The sequence below is a fragment of the Pseudophryne corroboree genome, chromosome 5 (assembly GCF_028390025.1).
Source record: "Pseudophryne corroboree isolate aPseCor3 chromosome 5, aPseCor3.hap2, whole genome shotgun sequence".
Lineage (NCBI taxonomy): Eukaryota > Metazoa > Chordata > Amphibia > Anura > Myobatrachidae > Pseudophryne > Pseudophryne corroboree.
Window position 1 is genome coordinate 91,752,405 of NC_086448.1, and position 18,694 is coordinate 91,771,098.

General features: G+C 46.2%; 1 long non-coding RNA gene across 1 annotated transcript in view; it reads left to right on the plus strand.

The window, feature by feature from the left end:
• The first annotated feature begins 1,855 nt into the window (after positions 1–1,855).
• LOC134928807 (uncharacterized) overlaps positions 1,856–18,694 on the plus strand; it is an 87,075-nt gene continuing 70,236 nt past the window's right edge. The window contains exon 1 of the long non-coding RNA XR_010178025.1: positions 1,856–2,238. This is a non-coding gene — a long non-coding RNA (uncharacterized LOC134928807). The remainder of the gene's footprint in view (positions 2,239–18,694) is intronic.

An 18,694-nucleotide genomic window follows, 5' to 3' on the forward strand; every position in this document is an offset into this window, starting at 1 on the left:
AGAACTGACCAGGTGGTGAAGACTTTGGCGCAGTTGGTCAGCTTATTAAAATAAATTGTTTTATCAAAACAGCTTTTTCTGTGTACTCTTTATGTTACCACCATCAGAATTCCGGATCCTGGAATTTACCACCATTAAGAGGGGCCGTCTGGTGGCTTTGTGATGGGAATCATGCCAAACTGCATCATCAAAATCATTGTATAATCAAGTTTGTTCAGTCTAGACAATCCATCCTCTACTTCCTAGTACAGATGTGTACTAGGAATGATGCCCCTCTAAGGTCTGCCACGGCTAGGGTTGCCACCTCTCCCGGATTTCCTGGATTCTCCAGGATTTGGTGGCAACCCACCAGGAGGCTTTTCCCCTCTCCCGGATTCCGGGATTCTCCCGGAATAAGTGGACTCTGCCTCCACAAGCCCACAAACCAGTGGGACTGCTGGGGGCGTTGCCGGCTGCACGCACATAGGAAACGTGGATGGCCGTTGTATGACTGTGACGTTGAGACGAGTAACAGGTGCAGCAGGGCGGACTGGTGGCGGACGGTGACTGGGAGCAGTAGCAGGCAGCATGTCTCTGTCGGTGCTGGCTCTGGCGTAGCCTAGGTAGGAATCCTAGGTGTGTGTTGGACTTGCATGTCAGACGATGTGGGAATGCTGTGGTACCATAGAAACAGGGCAAATGGGGGGAGGGGGAGCAGTGTGAGGCACGAGGTGAGCACAGTGAGATGAGTTATGAGGTGAGTACTGTGAGAAATGCGGAGAGTGGTGTGAGGAGAACAGTGTGAGGGGGGTGCAGTGTGAGGTAAGGTGTGAGGAGAGCAGTGTGAGGGGGGTGCAGTGTGAGGTAAGGTGTGAGGGGGGTGCAGTGTGAGGTAAGGTGTGAGGAGAGCAGTGTGAGGGGGGTGCAGTGTGAGGTAAGGTGTGAGGAGAGCAGCGAGAGGGGAGGTGCAGTGTGAGGTAAGGTGTGAGGAGAGCAGTGTGGGGGGGGGTGCAGTGTGAGAGCAGTGTGTAGGGGGGGGTGCAGTGTGAGGTGAGGTAAGGTGTGAGGAGAGCAGTGTGAGGTAAGGTGTGAGGAGAGCAGTGTGAGAGGGGTGCAGTGTGAGGTAAGGTGTGAGGAGAGCAGTGTGAGGGGGGTGCAGTGTGAGGTAAGGTGTGAGGAGAGCAGTGTGAGGGGGGTGCAAAGTAAGGTAAGGTGTAAGGAGAGCCATCAGCAGGCTTATTTACATGAACATTGCTCGGTGTCGGGGGGGGGGGGGGGGGGGGGGGGGGGGTTGGGATTGAAGAATTGGATCTCCAGGAATTGATTATGCATTAGGTGGCAGGTGGCATATCCGCTCCGAGCATCTTTCTCGCTCACAATGTGCATCTTATTGACAGAAATAACACAACTGTGAATATAAAGTAAACTACATTGCTGGCTTGAGTTGATCAATTTAATCTGTGTATAGATGAATCTAAATCTGTGTACGAAGGGTTCCAATGTGAGTGACCTTTGCTCTTTCTCACACCAAGTTCCATTCTGATACCTTTGCAAATTTGTAGGTGTTTAAAACTGAGGGCAGGCCCGGCGCTACCCGCTCAGCAAAGGGATGCAGTGCAGGTAGGCGCCAGGGAGGAGAGGCGCTTTCCCTGCACTGCATCCCCGCTGCTGTGCCGTCCTGTCACCCCCTGCTGCCGGCTGCTGTGCCTGTCACTGTATGACAGGCAGCGGCGCTGGCAGATTAAAGCCTCCCCTCCTCTCCCTTTGACATTCTCTACGGTAACAGTTCTCCTCCCCCAGGTGGCGCTAACATACGCTACCCATTGTTTTCTACCCGGGCCTCCCCTCGCTGGAATTACACTTGTTCCGCCTCTTTTCCGCCGCGGCCACTCAGACATCCCAAGCTGTGGCATGTGCGCATGCACAAGAAAATAGCAAAGGGGGAGCGCGGCATCAGCGACGCTGAGACCTGAGTTGCCACGGCGTAGCAAGTGTAATACCAGCGAGGGGAAGCCCAGGGACAAAACAACAGGGAGCGTATGGCAGCGCTGGCTGGGGGAGGAGAACTGTTACCATGGAGAATGACAAAGGGAGCGCAGTGAAGGCAGCTGAGTACATCCTGCCCTAACTGATCGGACGAAGGGGGGCGGAGCGTAACGGACGAAAAGGGGGCGGAGCTTCACGGCCGAAAAGGGGGCGGGGCTACACGGAACCAGAAGACTGCAGTACCACAGAGGAGCGGGAAGATCCTCTTCAAATGTAAGTAGTCTCTCTCTCCCCCCCTCCCTCTCCCTTCCTCCCTACCAACTTGACACTTGCATGCCGTACTGTATAAAATGGGGACACCTGCCTGCCGTACTGTATAAAATGGGGACACGTGCCTGCGTAATGTGTAAAATGGGGACTCTCGCCTGCGTAATGTGTGAAATAGGGACACTTGCCTGTGTAATGTGTAAAATGGGGACTCTCGCTTGCGTAATGTGTAAAATGGGGACACTTGCCTGTGTAATGTGTAAACTGGGGACTCTCGCCTGCGTAATGTGTACAATGGGGTCACTTGCCTGACGTACTTGCAAAATGGGGACTCTTGCCTGCTGTAATGTGTAAAATGGGGACTCTCGCCTGCGTAATGTGTAAAATGGGGACACTTGCCTGCCGTACTGTGTAAAATGAGGACTCTTGCCTGCGTAATGTGTAAAATGGGGACTCTCGCCTGCGTAATGTGTAAAATGGGGACTCTCGCCTGCCGTACTGTGTAAAACGGGGACTCTCGCCTGCGTAATGTGTAAAATGGGGACTCTTGCCTGCCGTACTGTGTAAAATGGGGACTCTCGCCTGCGTAATGTGTAAAATGGGGACTCTTGCCTGCTGTACTGTGCAAAATGGGGACACTTGCCTGCCGCACTGTGTAAAATGGGTACACTTGCCTGCCGCACTGTGTAAAATGGGTACACTTGCCTGCCGTACTGTGTAAAATGGGGACTCTCGCCTGCGTAATGTGTAAAATGGGGACTCTTGCCTGCTGTACTGTGCAAAATAGGGACACTTGCCTGCCGCACTGTGTAAAATGGGGACACTTGCCTGCCGCACTGTGTAAAATGGGTACACTTGCCTGCCGCACTGTGTAAAATGGGGACACTAGCCTGCCGCACTGTGTAAAATGGGGACTCTTGCCTGCCGTAATGTGTAAAATGGGGACTTTTGATGTTTGTTTTTTTCCCCCTGTGGTGGCCGTGATGATATCAGATGAGACCATGCCCATATCAATGAGGCCACGCCCCCTTGCCGGGAGCGCGCCCATGATTTTTCTTTTTATAGCTATGGGGGGGGAACGCTTTTTTAAAATGTAAATGGGGGGGCGTTTTGAAATCTCGCACTGGGAGCCAAATTGGCTAGAAACAGCCCTAGACCACATCCTTTTATTCAGCGCGCTGTCCCTTTGTAAAGTATGGGAGGGCGCAAATTTATAGTTTGCAGGAGGGCGCCGAACACCCTAGCACCGGCCCTGACTGAGGGGTCTATGTAGTAAGCCTTGGAGAGAGATGAAGTAGACTCCCGCGGAGATAAAGTACCAGCCGGTCAACTACTAACTGTAATGTTTGAAAAAAAGACAGGAGCTGGTTGGTTGGTTGGTTGGTTGGTTGGTTGGTACTTTATCTCCATCCACTTTATCTTTCTTTATCTTCCCTATAGACTGTAAGCTTGCGAGCAGGGCCTTCCTACCTCTATGACGATCTGTTATTACCCAGTTTTGTTTTTCCACTATCGTTTCCAATTGTTTCGTCTTACGTGATCACTCTTTCCAATTGTAAAGTGCAATGGAATTTGCTGCGCTATATAATAAGAAACAGTTAATAAATAAATAATCTCTCTCAAAGGCTTAATACACAGACCCCTAATTGCTTTCTAAAGGATTGTTTACTTAAATAATGGAAATAAGATAGATGTGCTGTAACCAATAACAACGGATGTGACATTAGTTTGCATCAGTCCAATTTATACTAGGGAAAGCTGACTTGTTGTGGGTACGGGATAAAGCACATTTCAGCTTCAATTAATATTTAAAAAAAAAAGATTTAAATTTTACTGGCATTCAAATAGTATGGTTCATAAAATATATGCATTTTACGAGTTGGGATCGATACGCAGGCGCTGGGGATGCCGACTGCGGCATCCCAATGGTGAGATTCCTGACAGGGGCAAGGTAAGTATACTTACCTTCCCCTAATGCCCCCCTAACCCTCCCTTCCTGAAGCCTAAACCTAACCATCCCCCCTTCCTCGTAGCTTAAACATAACCCCCTCTACCCGCAGCCTAACCCTAACCCTCCTTCACCAGCAGCCTAAACCTAACACCACCCCCTCCCACACACACACACACACACACACACACACACACACACACACACACACACACACACACACACACACAGATTACTTCCCCGGTGGCCCGGCAGTCACTTGTTCGGGATCACAGCTGTCGGGATTCCACGCCGGGATTATGATTCCAGTCAGTGTTGGGATTCCATCGTCGGTATTTTGAGTACTGGGATCCTGACCAGATCCCCATTTAACTATACAAGCTACAAACCAGCCAATTCATTTGGTTTGAAAGTTCATGCTGTAAAAAAATATTCACAATTGACAAAAAATGCATATTACAGGCACTTTTGTACTTACATCGTAACATAGTTGATGAGGTTAAGAAAGACAAAATGTCCATCGTGTTTCACCTGTAATGTAATCCTTACGCTAGTCTGAATGTGACTATAGTTTACTATAATGACCCGGATGAAGTTGTGTTTATTAGTATAATATCTACTAGAATTCATGCTTTTTCTAATATAAACTTCTTATATAATCTTAAATGCTGTACCCTTGGATATTGCTTTCAGTTAGGAATTTATCTAATCCATTTTTAAACTTATCGAGTGAGTCCACCATTACTACCTTCTCTGGCAGATAATTCCAAAACCTTACTGCCCTTATTGTGAAGAACCCTTTCCTTCGTATGGAATTAAATTTCCTTTCCTTTAGTCTGCGTGTACGGAGTAGATTTTTGTAAATAAACAATCGCCTGAAAGGTCCTTGTATTGTCCTTTTATATATTTGTAAATATAAATAAAGGCCCCCCTTAACCACCTCTTTTCGAATGTTGGGGGTAATTCCAAGTTGATCGCAGCAGGATTTTTGATAGCAGTTGGGTAAAACCATGTGCACTGCAGGGGGGCCAGATATAACATGTGCAGAAAGAGTTAGATTTGGGTGGGTTATTTTGTTTCTGTGCAGGGTAAATACTGGCTGCTTTATTTTTACACTGCAAATTAGATTGCAGATTGAACACACCCCACCCACATCTAACTCTCTCTGCACATGTTAAATCTGCCTCCCCTGCAGTGCATATGGTTTTGCCCAATTGCTATCAAAAATCCTGCTGCGATCAACTTGGAATTACCCCCGTTAACATATCTAGCCTAGTAAGCCTTTCCTCATAGTCCAGTACCTCTAGACCCTTAATCAATTTGGTTTCTCATAGTGATGAGCGGGTTCGGTTCCTTGGAATCCGAAACCCCCCAAACTTCACCCATTTTACACGGTTCCGAGGCAGACTCGGATCCTCCCGCCTTGCTCAGTTAATCCGAGCGCGCCTGAACGTCATCATCCCGCTGTCGGATTCTCACGAGATTCGTATTCTATATAAGGAGCTGCGCATCGCCGCCATTTTCACTCGTGCATTGGAGATTATAGGGAGAGGACGTGTGCAGCGTTCTCTCAGTTGTGTTCAGTGTGCTGCAAATATCTGTGCTCAGTGTGCTTGCAAATATCTGTGCTCAGATTGCTGAAAATATCTACGTTCTCTGCCTGAAAAACGCTCCATATCTGTGCTGCATTGTAGTATATAGTAGGAGGACAGTGCAGAATTTTGATGACCAGTGACCACCAGTATTATATCAGTATGGTACAGTAGTCGACTGCTCTACCTACCTCTGTGTCGTCAAGTATACTATCCATCCATACCTGTGGTGCATTTAAGTTTTGCGCAGTATATTTATAGTAGGAGGACGGTCATAATTTTGCTGACCACCAATATATAATATATAGCAGTACGGTACAGTAGTCCACTGCACTACCTACCTCTGTGTCGTCAAGTATACTATCCATCCATACCTGTGGTGCATTTAAGTTTTGCGCAGTATATATATAGTAGGAGGACAGTGTATAATTTTGCTGACCACCAGTATATAATATATAGCAGTACGGTACAGTAGCCCACTGCTCTACCTACCTCTGTGTCGTCAAGTATACTATCCATCCATACCTGGGGTGCATTTAAGTTTTGCGCAGTATATGTATAGTAGGAGGACAGTGCATAATTTTGCTGACCACCAGTATATAATATATAGCAGTACGGTACAGTAGTCCACTGCTCTACCTACCTCTGTGTCGTCAAGTATACTATCCATCCATACCTGGGGTGCATTTAAGTTTTGCGCAGTATATATATAGTAGGAGGACAGTGCATAATTTTGCTGACCACCAGTATATAATATATAGCAGTACGGTACAGTAGTCCACTGCTCTACCTACCTCTGTGTCGTCAAGTATACTATCCATCCATACCTGTGGTGCATTTAAGTTTTGCGCAGTATTAGTAGGAGGACAGTGCATAATTTTGCTGACCACCAGTATATAATATATAGCAGTACGGTACAGTAGTCCACTGCTCTACCTACCTCTGTGTCATCAAGTATACTATCCATCCATACCTGTGGTGCATTTAAGTTTTGCGCAGTATATATATAGTAGGAGGACAGTGCATAATTTTCTGACCACCAGTATATAATATGTAGCAGTACGGTACAGTAGTCCACTGCTCTACCTACCTCTGTGTTGTCAAGTATACTATCCATCCATACCTGTGGTGCATTTAAGTTTTGCGCAGTATATATATATAGTAGGAGGACAGTGCATAATTTTGCTGACCACCAGTATATAATATATAGCAGTATGGTACAGTAGTCCACTGCTCTACCTACCTCTGTGTCGTCAAGTATACTATCCATCCATACTTGTGGTGCATTTAAGTTTTGCGCAGTACATATATAGTAGGAGGACAGTGCATAATTTTGCTGACCACCAGTATATAATATATAGCAGTACAGTACAGTAGGCCACTGCTCTACCTCTGTGTCGTCAAGTATACTACAAAAGTTCAGTAAAATGACCCAAAAATCTAAATTTAAAGCGTCTGATGAGAAGCGTAAACTTGCCAATATGCCATTTACGACACGAAGTGGCAAGGAACGGCTGAGGCCCTGGCCTATGTTCATGGCTAGTGGTTCAGATTCACATGAGAATGGAAGCACTCATCCTCTCGCTAGAAAACTGCAGTGCCACTCCTAGATGGGCCAGGTGTTTGTGTCAGCCACTTGTGTCGCTTAGCTTAGTCACACAGCTACCTCATTGCACCTCTTTTTCTCTTTGCATCATGTGCTGTTTGGGGACTATTTTTTGAAGTGCCATCCTGTCTGACACTGCAGTGCCACTCCTAGATGGGCCAGGTGTTTGTGTCGGCCACTTGTGTCGCTTAGCTTAGTCACACAGCTACCTCATTGCTTCTCTTTTTTTCTTTGCATCATGTGCTGTTTAGGGACTATTTTTTAAATCTGCCATCCTGTCTGACACTGCAGTGCCACTCCTACATGGGCCAGGTGTTTGTGTCGGCCACTTGGGTCACTTAGCTTAGCCATCCAGCGACCTTGGTGCACCTCTTTTTCTCTATCGTCCTAAGTGGATGCTGGGGTTCCTGAAAGGACCATGGGGAACAGCGGCTCCGCAGGAGACAGGGCACAAAAAAGTAAAGCTTTTACCAGATCAGGTGGTGTGCACTGGCTCCTCCCCCTATGACCCTCCTCCAGACTCCAGTTAGATTTTGTGCCCGAACGAGAAGGGTGCAATCTAGGTGGCTCTCCTAAAGAGCTGCTTAGAGAAAGTTTAGCTTAGGTTTTTTTACTTTACAGTGAGTCCTGCTGGCAACAGGATCACTGCAACGAGGGACTTAGGGGAGAAGTAGTGAACTCACCTGCGTGCAGAGTGGATTTGCTGCTTGGCTACTGGACACTAGCTCCAGAGGGACGATCACAGGTACAGCCTGGATGGTCACCGGAGCCGCGCCGCCGGCCCCCTTGCAGACGCTGAAGAGAGAAGAGGTCCAAAATCGGCGGCTGAAGACTCCTGAGTCTTCATAAAGGTAGCGCACAGCACTGCAGCTGTGCGCCATTTTCCTCTCAGCACACTTCACACAACAGTCACTGAGGGTGCAGAGCGCTGGGGGGGGCGCTCTGAGAGGCAAATAAAAACCTTATTAGAGGCAAAAAATACCTCACATATAGCCCACAGAGGCTATATGGAGATATTTAACCCCTGCCTAACTTCAAAAATAGCGGGAGACGAGCCCGCCGGAAAAGGGGCGGGGCCTATCTCCTCAGCACACAGCGCCATTTTCTCTCACAGAAAAGCTGGAGAGAAGGCTCCCAGGCTCTCCCCTGCACTGCACTACAGAAACAGGGTTAAAACAGAGAGGGGGGGCACGGATTTTGGCGATATTGTATATATATAAAAGATGCTATAAGGGAGAAACACTTATATAAGGTTGTCCCTATATAATTATAGCGTTTTTGGTGTGTGCTGGCAGACTCTCCCTCTGTCTCCCCAAAGGGCTAGTGGGTCCTGTCCTCTGTCAGAGCATTCCCGGTGTGTGTGCTGTGTGTCGGTACGTGTGTGTCGACATGTATGAGGACGATGTTGGTGAGGAGGCGGAGAAATTGCCTGTAATGGTGATGTCACTCTCTAGGGAGTCGACACCGGAATGGATGGCTTATTTAGAGAATTACGTGAGAATGTCAACACGCTGCAAGGTCGGTTGACGACATGAGACGGCCGACAATCTATTAGGACCGGTCCAGGCGTCTCAGAAACACCGTCAGGGGTTTTTAAAAAACGCCCATTTACCTCAGTCGGTCGACACAGACACAGACACGGACACTGAATACAGTGTCGACGGTGAATAAACAAACGTATTTCTCATTAGGGCCACACGTTAAGGGCAATGAAGGAGGTGTTACGTGTTTCTGATACTACAAGTACCACAAGAAAGGGTATTATGTGGGAGTGAAAAAACTACCTGTAGTTTTTCCTGAATCAGATAAAATAAAATGAAGTGTGTGATGATGCGTAGGGTTATCCCGATAGCAAATATTGGCGTTATACCCTTTCCCGCCAGAAATTAGGGTACGTTGGGAAACACCCCTTAGGGTGATAAGGCGCTCACACGCTTATCAAGTGGCGTTACCGTCTCCAGATACGGCCGCCCTCAAGGAGCCAGCTGATAGGAAGCTGGAAAAATATCCTACAAAGTATATACACACATACGGTGGTTATACTGCGACCAGCGATCGCCATCAGCCTGGAGATGCAGTGCTGGGTTGGCTTGGTCGGATTCCCTGACTGAAAATATTTTATTCATGTAGAGCATTTAATAGGATGCATTCTATATATATGTATGTGAGATGCACAGAGGGATATTTGCTCTCTGGCATCAAGATAAGTGCGTTGTCCATATCTCCCAGAAGATGTCAGGGACACGACAGTGGTCAGGTGATACAGATCCCATACGGCAGATGGAAGTATTGCTGTATAAAGGGAAGGAGTTATTTGGGGGTCGGTCCATCGGACCTGGGGACCACAGCAACAGCTGGGAAATCCAACCTTTTTTACCCCAAGTTACATCTCAGCTAAAAAAGACACCGTCTTTTCAGCCTCAATCTTTCCTTTCCCATGAGGGCATGCAGGCAAAAGGCCAGTCATATCTGCCCAGACATAGAGGTAAGGGAAGTAGACTGCAGCAGGCAGCCCTTTCCCAGGAAAAGAAGCCCTCCACCGCGTCTGCCAAGTCCTCAGCATGACGCTGGGGCCGTGCAAGCGGACTCAAGGTGGGGGGGTAGTCTCAAGAGTCTCAGGGCGCAGTGGGATCACTCGCAAGTTGACCCCTAGATCGTACGAGTATTATCCCAGGGGTAAAGATTGGAGAGTCGAGACATCTTCTCCTCGCAGGTTCCTGAAGTCTGCTTTACCAACGGCTCCCTCCGACAGGGAGGCAGCATTGGAAACAATTCACAAGCTGTATATCCAGCAGGTGATAATCAAAGTACCCCTCCTACGACAAGGAAAAGGGTATTATTTTTCCACACTATATTGTGGTACTGAAGCCAGACGGCTTGGTGACACATAGTCTAAATCTAAAATGTTTTGAACACTTACATAAAAGGTTCAAATCGAGATAAAGTCACTCAGAGCAGTGATAGCGAACCGGAAAAAAGGGGACTATATGGTGTCCCTGGACATCAAGGATTACCTCCATGTCCAAATTTTGTCCTTCTCATCAAGGGTACCTCTGGTTCGTGGTACAGAACTGTCAATATCAGTTTCAGACGATGCCGTTTGAATTATCCACGGCACCCCGGGCCTTTTTACCAAGGTAATGGCCGAAAAGATGTTTCTTCAAAGAAAAAAGGCATCTAAATTATCCCTTACTTGCACGACCTAAAAAGGGCAAGTTCCAGAGAACAGTTGGAGGTCGGAAGAGCACTATCTAAAGTAGTTCTTCGACGGCACGACTGGATTCTAAATATTCCAAGAATCGCAGCTGTTTTCCGACGATACGTCTGCTGTTCCTAGGGATGATTCTGGACACGGTTCAGAAAAAGGTTTTTCTTCCCGAGGAAAAAGCCAAGGAGTTATCCGACCTGTCAGGAACCTCCTAAAACCAGGAAAGGTGTCTGTACATCAATGCACAAGAGTCCTGGGAAAAATGGTGGCTTTTTACGAAGCAATTCCATTCGGCAGATTCCATGCAAGAATTTTCCAAAGGGATCTGTTGGACAAATGGTCAGGGTCGCATCCTCAGATGCACCTGCGAATAACCCTGTCGCCAAGGACAAGGGTATATCTTCTGTGGTGGTTGCAAAAGGCTCATCTATTGGAGGGCCGCAGATTCGGCATACAGGATTTGATCCTGGTGACCACGGACGCCAGCCTGAGAGGTTGGGGAGCAGTCACACAAGGAAGAAACTTCCAGGGGGTATGGACGAACCTGGAAAAGTCTCTTCACATAAACATTCTGGTACTAAGAGCAATCTAAAATGCTCTAAGCCAGGCGGAACCACTCCTGCAAGGAAAACCGGTGTTGATTCAGTCGGACAACATCACGGCGGTCGCCCATGTAAACAGACAGGGTGGCACAAGAAGCAGGAGTGCAATGGCAGAAGCTGCCAAGATTCTTCGCTGGGCGGAGAATCACGTAATAGCACTGTCAGCAGTGTTCTTCCCGGGCGTGGACAACTGGGAAGCAGACTTCCTCAGCAGACACGATATTCACCCGGGAGAGGGGGGTCTTCATCCAGAAGTCTTCCACATGCTAATAAACTGTTGGGAAAGACCAATGGTAGACATGATGGCGTCTCGCCTCAACAAGAAACTGGACAAGTATTGCGCCAGGTCAAGAGATCCACAGGCAATAGCTGTGGACGCACTGGTAACACCTTGGGTGTACAAATCAGTATATGTGTTTCCTCCTCTGCCTCTCATACCAAAGGTATTGAAGATTATACGGTGAGGAGGAGTAAGAACAATACTAGTGGCTCCGGATTGGCCAAGAAGGACTTGGTACCCGGAACTTCAAGAGTTGGTCACGGACGAACCGTGCCCTCTACTTCTGAGAAGGGACCTGCTACAACAGGGTCCCTGTCTCTTTCAAGACTTACCGCGGCTGCGTTTGACGGCATGGCGGTTGAACGCCAGATCCTAAAAGGGAAAGGCATTCCAGAAGAAGTCATTCCTACCTTGATTAAGGCAAGGAAGGAAGTCACCGCGAAACATTATCACCGCATTTGGCGAAAATATGTCGCGTGGTGCGAGGATCGGAGTGTTCCGACGGAGGAATTTCAACTGGGTCGTTTCCTACATTTCCTACAATCAGGATTGTCTATGGGTCTCAAATTGAGATCTATTAAGGTTCAAATTTCGGCCCTGTCAATATTCTTCCAAAAAGAATTGGCCTCAGTTCCTGAGGTACAGACTTTTGTTAAAGGAGTACTGCATATACAGCCTCCTGTGGTGCCTCCGGTGGCACCGTGGGATCTAAATGTAGTTTTAGATTTCCTCAAATCCCATTGGTTTGAACCATTGAAAAAGGTGGATTTTAAATATCTCACATGGAAAGTGACTATGTTACTGGCCCTGGCTTCCGCCAGGAGAGTATCTGAATTGGCGGCTTTATCTTATAAAAGCCCTTATCTAATCTTCCATTCGGATAGGGCAGAACTGAGGACTCGTCCGCATTTTCTCCCTAAGGTGGTATCAGCGTTTCACCTGAACCAACCTATTGTGGTGCCTGCGGCCACTGGCGACTTGGAGGACTCCAAGTTGTTGGACGTTGTCAGAGCCTTAAAAATATACATTTCAAGGACGGCTGAAGTCAGAAAATCTGACTCGCTGTTGATACTATATGCACCCAACAAGTTGGGTGCCCCTGCTTCTAAACAGACGATTGCTCGTTGGATTTGTAACACAATTCAACTTGCTCATTCTGTGGCAGGCCTGCCACAGCCTAAATCTGTTAAGGCCCATTCCACAAGGAAGGTGGGCTCATCTTGGGCGGCTGCCCGAGGGGTCTCGGCATTACAATTCTGCCGAGCAGCTACGTGGTCGGGGGAAAACACGTTTGTAAAATTCTACAAATTTGATACCCTGGCAAAAGAGGACTTGGAATTCTCTCATTCGGTGCTGCAGAGTCATCCGCACTCTCCCGCCCGTTTGGGAGCTTTGGTATAATCCCCATGGTCCTTTCAGGAACCCCAGCATCCACTTAGGACGATAGAGAAAATAAGAATTTACTTACCGATAATTCTATTTCTCGGAGTCCGTAGTGGATGCTGGGCGCCCATCCCAAGTGCGGATTATCTGCAATACTGTACATAGTTATTGTTAACAAATTCGGGTTATATTGTTAAGGAGCCATCTTTAAGAGGCTCTTTCTGTTATCATACTGTTAACTGGGTTTAGATCACAAGTTGTACGGTGTGATTGGTGTGGCTGGTATGAGTCTTACCCGGGATTCAAATTGCCTCCCTTATTGTGTACGCTCGTCCGGGCACAGTACCTAACTGGAGTCTGGAGGAGGGTCATAGGGGGAGGAGCCAGTGCACACCACCTGATCTGGTAAAAGCTTTACTTTTTTGTGCCCTGTCTCCTGCGGAGCCGCTGTTCCCCATGGTCCTTTCAGGAACCCCAGCATCCACTACGGACTCCGAGAAATAGAATTATCGGTAAGTAAATTCTTATTTTTTCTTTCCATCATGTGCTATTTGGGGACTATTGTTTAAATCTGCCATCCTGTCTGACACTGCAGTGCCACTCCTAGATGGGCCAGGTGTTTGTGTCGGCCACTTGGGTCGCTTAGCTTAGTCATCCAGCGACCTTGGTGCAAATTTTAGGACTAAAAATAATATTGTGAGGTGTTCAGAATAGACTTGAAATGAGTGGAAATTATGGTTATTGAGGTTAATAATACTATGGGATCAAAATGACCCCCAAATTCTATGATTTAAGCTGTTTTTGATGGTTTTTTGTAAAAAAACACCCGAATCCAAAACACACCCGAATCCGACAAAAAATTTTCAGGGAGGTTTTGCCAAAACGCGTCCGAATCCAAAACACGGCCGCGGAACCGAATACAAAACCAAAACACAAAACCCGAAAAATTTCCGGTGCACATCACTAGTTTCTCGCCTCGGAACCTGTTCAAGTTCTGAGATATCTTTTTTATTGTACGGTGGCCAGAACTGTACACAATATTCGTGGTGTGGCCATACCAATGATTTATACAGTGGCAGGATTACACGTCCCTTGTCTCCATTCCCCGTTTTATACATGCTATTACCTTATTGGCCTTTGTTGCTGCATTTTGACATTGGGAACTGCTACTAAGTGTATTATCAATGAGCACCCCCAAATTTCTTTCAACTACCGTTTCCCCTAAAACTTCCCCATTTAATTTGTAGGTTGCCTGATTGTTATTAGTCCCAAGGTACATAACTTTACATTTTTCTATATTAAACTTCATTCTCCATTTGTCTACCCAAACTACCAATTTAAGCAGGTCATTCCGTAAAGACTCAACATCCTTGTCAGAATTAATTACTTTACAATGTTTAGTTTAGTCTGCAAAAATTGACACTGTGTTTTCCAGACCCACTCCCAGGTCACTAATAAATATGTTAAACAATAGTGGCCCAAGTACGGACCCTTGCGGTATTCCACTGAGTACAGGGGCCCAGTCGGAAAGCATCCTATTGACCACCACTTGCTGTTCCCTGTTATCCAGCCATAAGCTTATTCAAGTACAGACAGTGTTGCCTAAACCAAGCTCTCTTAATTTGAAAATCAGTTTCACATGTGGTACTGTGTCGAAGGCTTTAGCAAAATCTAAACAAACCACATCCACTGTTTTACCATGATCGATATTGTCACTTACATTCTCTTAGAAGCTAATTAAGTTAGTTTGGCATGACCTGTCCCTCACAAAACTATGTTGGTTCCTGTTGATAACCTTGGTGGTATCCAAGTACTCCTGAATGCTATCCTTAATGTACCGACCAGTATTTTCCCCACTATAGATGTCAAACTTACTAGTCTATAGTTACCGGGACAAGTTTTAGTTCCCTTTTTAAATATTGGGACTACCTCTGCTATATGCCAGTCCTTCAGTATCATGCCTGATGAAATTGAGCCTTAGAAAATCAAATACTGTATAAAGGCCTTGCTAGTTCTAAATTAAGCTCCATAAGAACCCTTGGGTGAAGCCCATCTGGACCAAGAGATTTAATTATCTTAATTTTACTTAACATCATTTAGCTAAGTACTTAGCATCTGGACATTATCATAGCTTTTGTTTTGTACCACTCCCACCAACCAGTACTCTCTAGTAAACGCTGATGAAAAAAACGTATTCAATAAATCTGCTTTATCTTTGTCATCATTGATCAGGTCACCCGACCTGCCCTTTAATGGTCCTATAGTCTCCTTTTTTAACCTTTTACCATTTATATACTTAAAAAACTTGTTAGGGTTTATTTTACTTTATTTTAAATGACTTTTAATAAAAGATTCATGAATCAATTTGCCAAAATTCTATTGACCCACAGTTGCGTCTTACCCTGAATACCAGATGCTAGAGTTTCTTCACTTGCCTCTAACCCACAGATTACAACTTTGACTTTAGTGACACACATTGGCAAGGTGAGATGTTTCTGCATACCCAGAGAGTCCAGTTTGACTAGATAGGCCAAGTGGAACGCACCTTCCATTAAATTCTATGTTTAGTTGGCCTTGCCAATGATGAAACACGTAATGTTTATGGGCAAAATGCCACGTTATCGCAATGCTGGAAAGCATCACAATTGTTCAGTTGTTATTTTCTAAATGAGTTTACATGATGGCAATTCAATAAACACTGACTTATTTGTAATGTGTGAAAGAACATTTTTCATTTCCTTACATCCTATATGCACACTGTGATATTACCTCTGTGGCTTTTACGAGATTGTACAAGTCTCTCGTTTATTTCTTGTTATTACCATTCCCTTAGCACCACTGTTAAAATTAATACTCATTCCCAGCAGAAACATTTTCCTGGGAAAATCACAGGATTCTATGTGTCGGGACACATCACTGCTCTTTAATTAATATGAACAAACAGCTCTAAAAATAAAATAAAACAAATAATGTTCAGCTTGGGGATGATCATTGTAATGATCACTGGAGTATAGGGCAAGCAAAGTTCACACTACAGTAAGGTATATGTGGATGAACGTAGATCTGACTGTAATTAATAACAAATAAGGGGCAAATTAGTATAGACAAGCTACTATATTCAAGTAGGAAATTCATTTGTTTCTGTGATATTTGAAAAATAACATTTAAAATATCATCAAATAAAAGATGATTTATTTTGCTATATTATTTTAGTATCTATTATGACTGTGTATAGTGTGTATGGTGGGATGTAGAATTTAATTTGCCTGCTCTTACAGTAGTGGATTTATACTGTACATCAGAGGTTCTCAAACTCGGTCCTCGGGGGCACACACTGTGCATGTTTTGCAGGTAACCCAGCAGGTGCACAGGTGTAATAATTACTCACTGACACATTTTAAAAGGTCCACAGGTGGAGCTAATTATTTCACTTGCGATTCTGTGAGGAGACCTGCAAAACATGCACTGTGTGTGCCCCCGAGGACCGAGTTTGAGTACCTCTGCTGTAGATAATCTTGGTCACAGTAATCTCATCCCAATGTGAGTGAGAGGGTCTGTCTGTTACACGTGCTGTCTGCAGCTCTATTCTGTCAGTTTAATTGCAGCTCTATTCTGTCTGCTTAATTGCTGTAGCAGCACACCTGTTGGGAAATGACTTGTTACCAAATGGGCCCTACACACTAAAGCTGGGCATACACTATACAATTATCTGCCAGATCTGGCTGGTCGGAATGAAAATCTGGTAATGGATGAGAGCAAATGACAATTGATAATTGGCTAATGGCTAAAATCTATTGTTCATTCAAATTGGTTAAATCTGTGATTTAACCAATTTGTATGAACAACAGGTTTTGTCCATTTTCCGTTGTTCGGGAGCAAATGGTCGATTGTCATTTGCTCTCATCTATTACCAGATTTTCATTCCAACCTGCCAGATCTGGCAGATTATCTGCCAGATAATTGTATAGTGCATGCCAGGCATAAGCGATAACACTGAAAGATATGAACAATCTTGTTCATTAATGAATGAGATATCATTTATATCTTTCAGTGTGTAGGCACCAATGATGAACAATGCGTGGCCCCATGCTCGTTCATCATTGGTGCTTGCTCGTTTATGCATGCAAGCCAATCTCGTCCATATTAGCATGCAGGGCTATGGGGCTAGGTGATGGAGGGAGTGAAGAAACTTCACTCCCCCCGTCACATCCCCCCCCCCCCGCGCCGCCGTATCGTCCGTTGGGCACCTCGGCGGCACATTGCGCTGTGTGTAGGGCCCATCACTCCAGCATGTGGTTTCTTAAAGTCAGGAGCCTGGTGGATGTGCAGCAGCACAGTTGCACTGAGTTAGTAATTAAAGGGGGCTTGTCTGTACTGAATCTTGTTATTGGTTAGTGCTCCCTTTATATTCCCAGCCTGCCCATTATTACATGTTGGTCATAGAATTGGGTTGCCGCGTGAGCCTTTGGGCCTCATTGTCAAGTCCCAGTCCTGTTGGAACACTGCTTTTTTGCTATAGTTCTGCAGAATCCTTCTTTGTTTGTCCCTGTAATCAGTCTTTTGTTTATGTCCCTGTTTTATGTGGTTCTTGTGAGAGACTGTCAGTTCCATTCCACTACAGTCTCTCTCTCTCTCTCTCAGGCCTCTCTCACTGTGTACATAGTCTCGGCCCTATCAGTCTGTCCCTAGACCAACCCTCTGTCTGTCTGTCTGTCCCTGTTTATCTTCTACACTGCTCCTTTGTGTTGGTACTGTGGTTGCCAGGAGTAACATCCACTGGCCTGGAGCATTCTATGTTATTTGTATGTCTGTTCTGCTTTTCCTCTCTGGATTCAATTGTTATACACTTCTGTGGTTGCCAGTAGCAACTACTGTGGGTTCGGAGCATTGTTTGTCATTTATGTACCATTTGATATGTATCTTATCCAGTCCTGATCCCACTGTGTGTTATACTCCTGCTATTTACCAGTCCAGCTTATCTACTACTTGTCTAGTGTGTGCCCGTCTGTCCAGCTTTAACCCATTCCGTGCCAGGTGGGTGTCAACTTGAGCATATTTCCTTACACTTGCCCAGCCTCCAATAGTTTCCTTGTCCACATTAAGACCTGGGGGCATCTGAGTCATACTTGCCTACCCTCCCGAAATGGCCGGGAGGCTCCCAAAAATCGGGTGACCCTCCCGGCCCCCCGGAAGAGCAGTCAAGTCTCCCGATTACAGGTTCCCCCCCTGCCCGGCTGCCCACTTAGCGAGTGAAGTGGGCGGTCCGGGCAGGCGATGACGCTATTCTTGTTGAATTGCGTCATGCAAGCCACGCCCCCCACTGTATAATGCCGGTAATTGCGGCATTACACAGTGGGGGGCGTGGCTTCCATGATGCGATCCAGCAGCCACGCCCCATCCCTCCTCTGGCCCGCCCCGCCCCCGTGCCACCTCCAGCCCGCCCCCTCCTCACATTAGCTCACTGCCCGCCCCCCTGCTGAGCCGACTGGCTGCTCTCTCCCGGAGAGAGCAGCCCAAAAGTCGGCAACTATGATCTGAGTACTTAATCCACCTGGGAAAGGCGGCTGCTAAAGGTGAAGCTTTAGTACGCAGGAGACTTGAGGATTGCTAGGCCTGCACAACACTCCATCCAGATACATTCCCCATATCATTTCTATCAACACTCAGTCCTGATATACTCCCCAGATCATAACACTGTCTCCATCATCCCTTCTATGATTAAGTGTTGGTGAAGTTGGAGGGGCTGGTTACATTGACGATAAAGTAGCACTGTTATACTCATAAAATATACTCATGTATACTGTGACAGTATGTATGTAAATTGCATTAGCGAGCTATGGGTT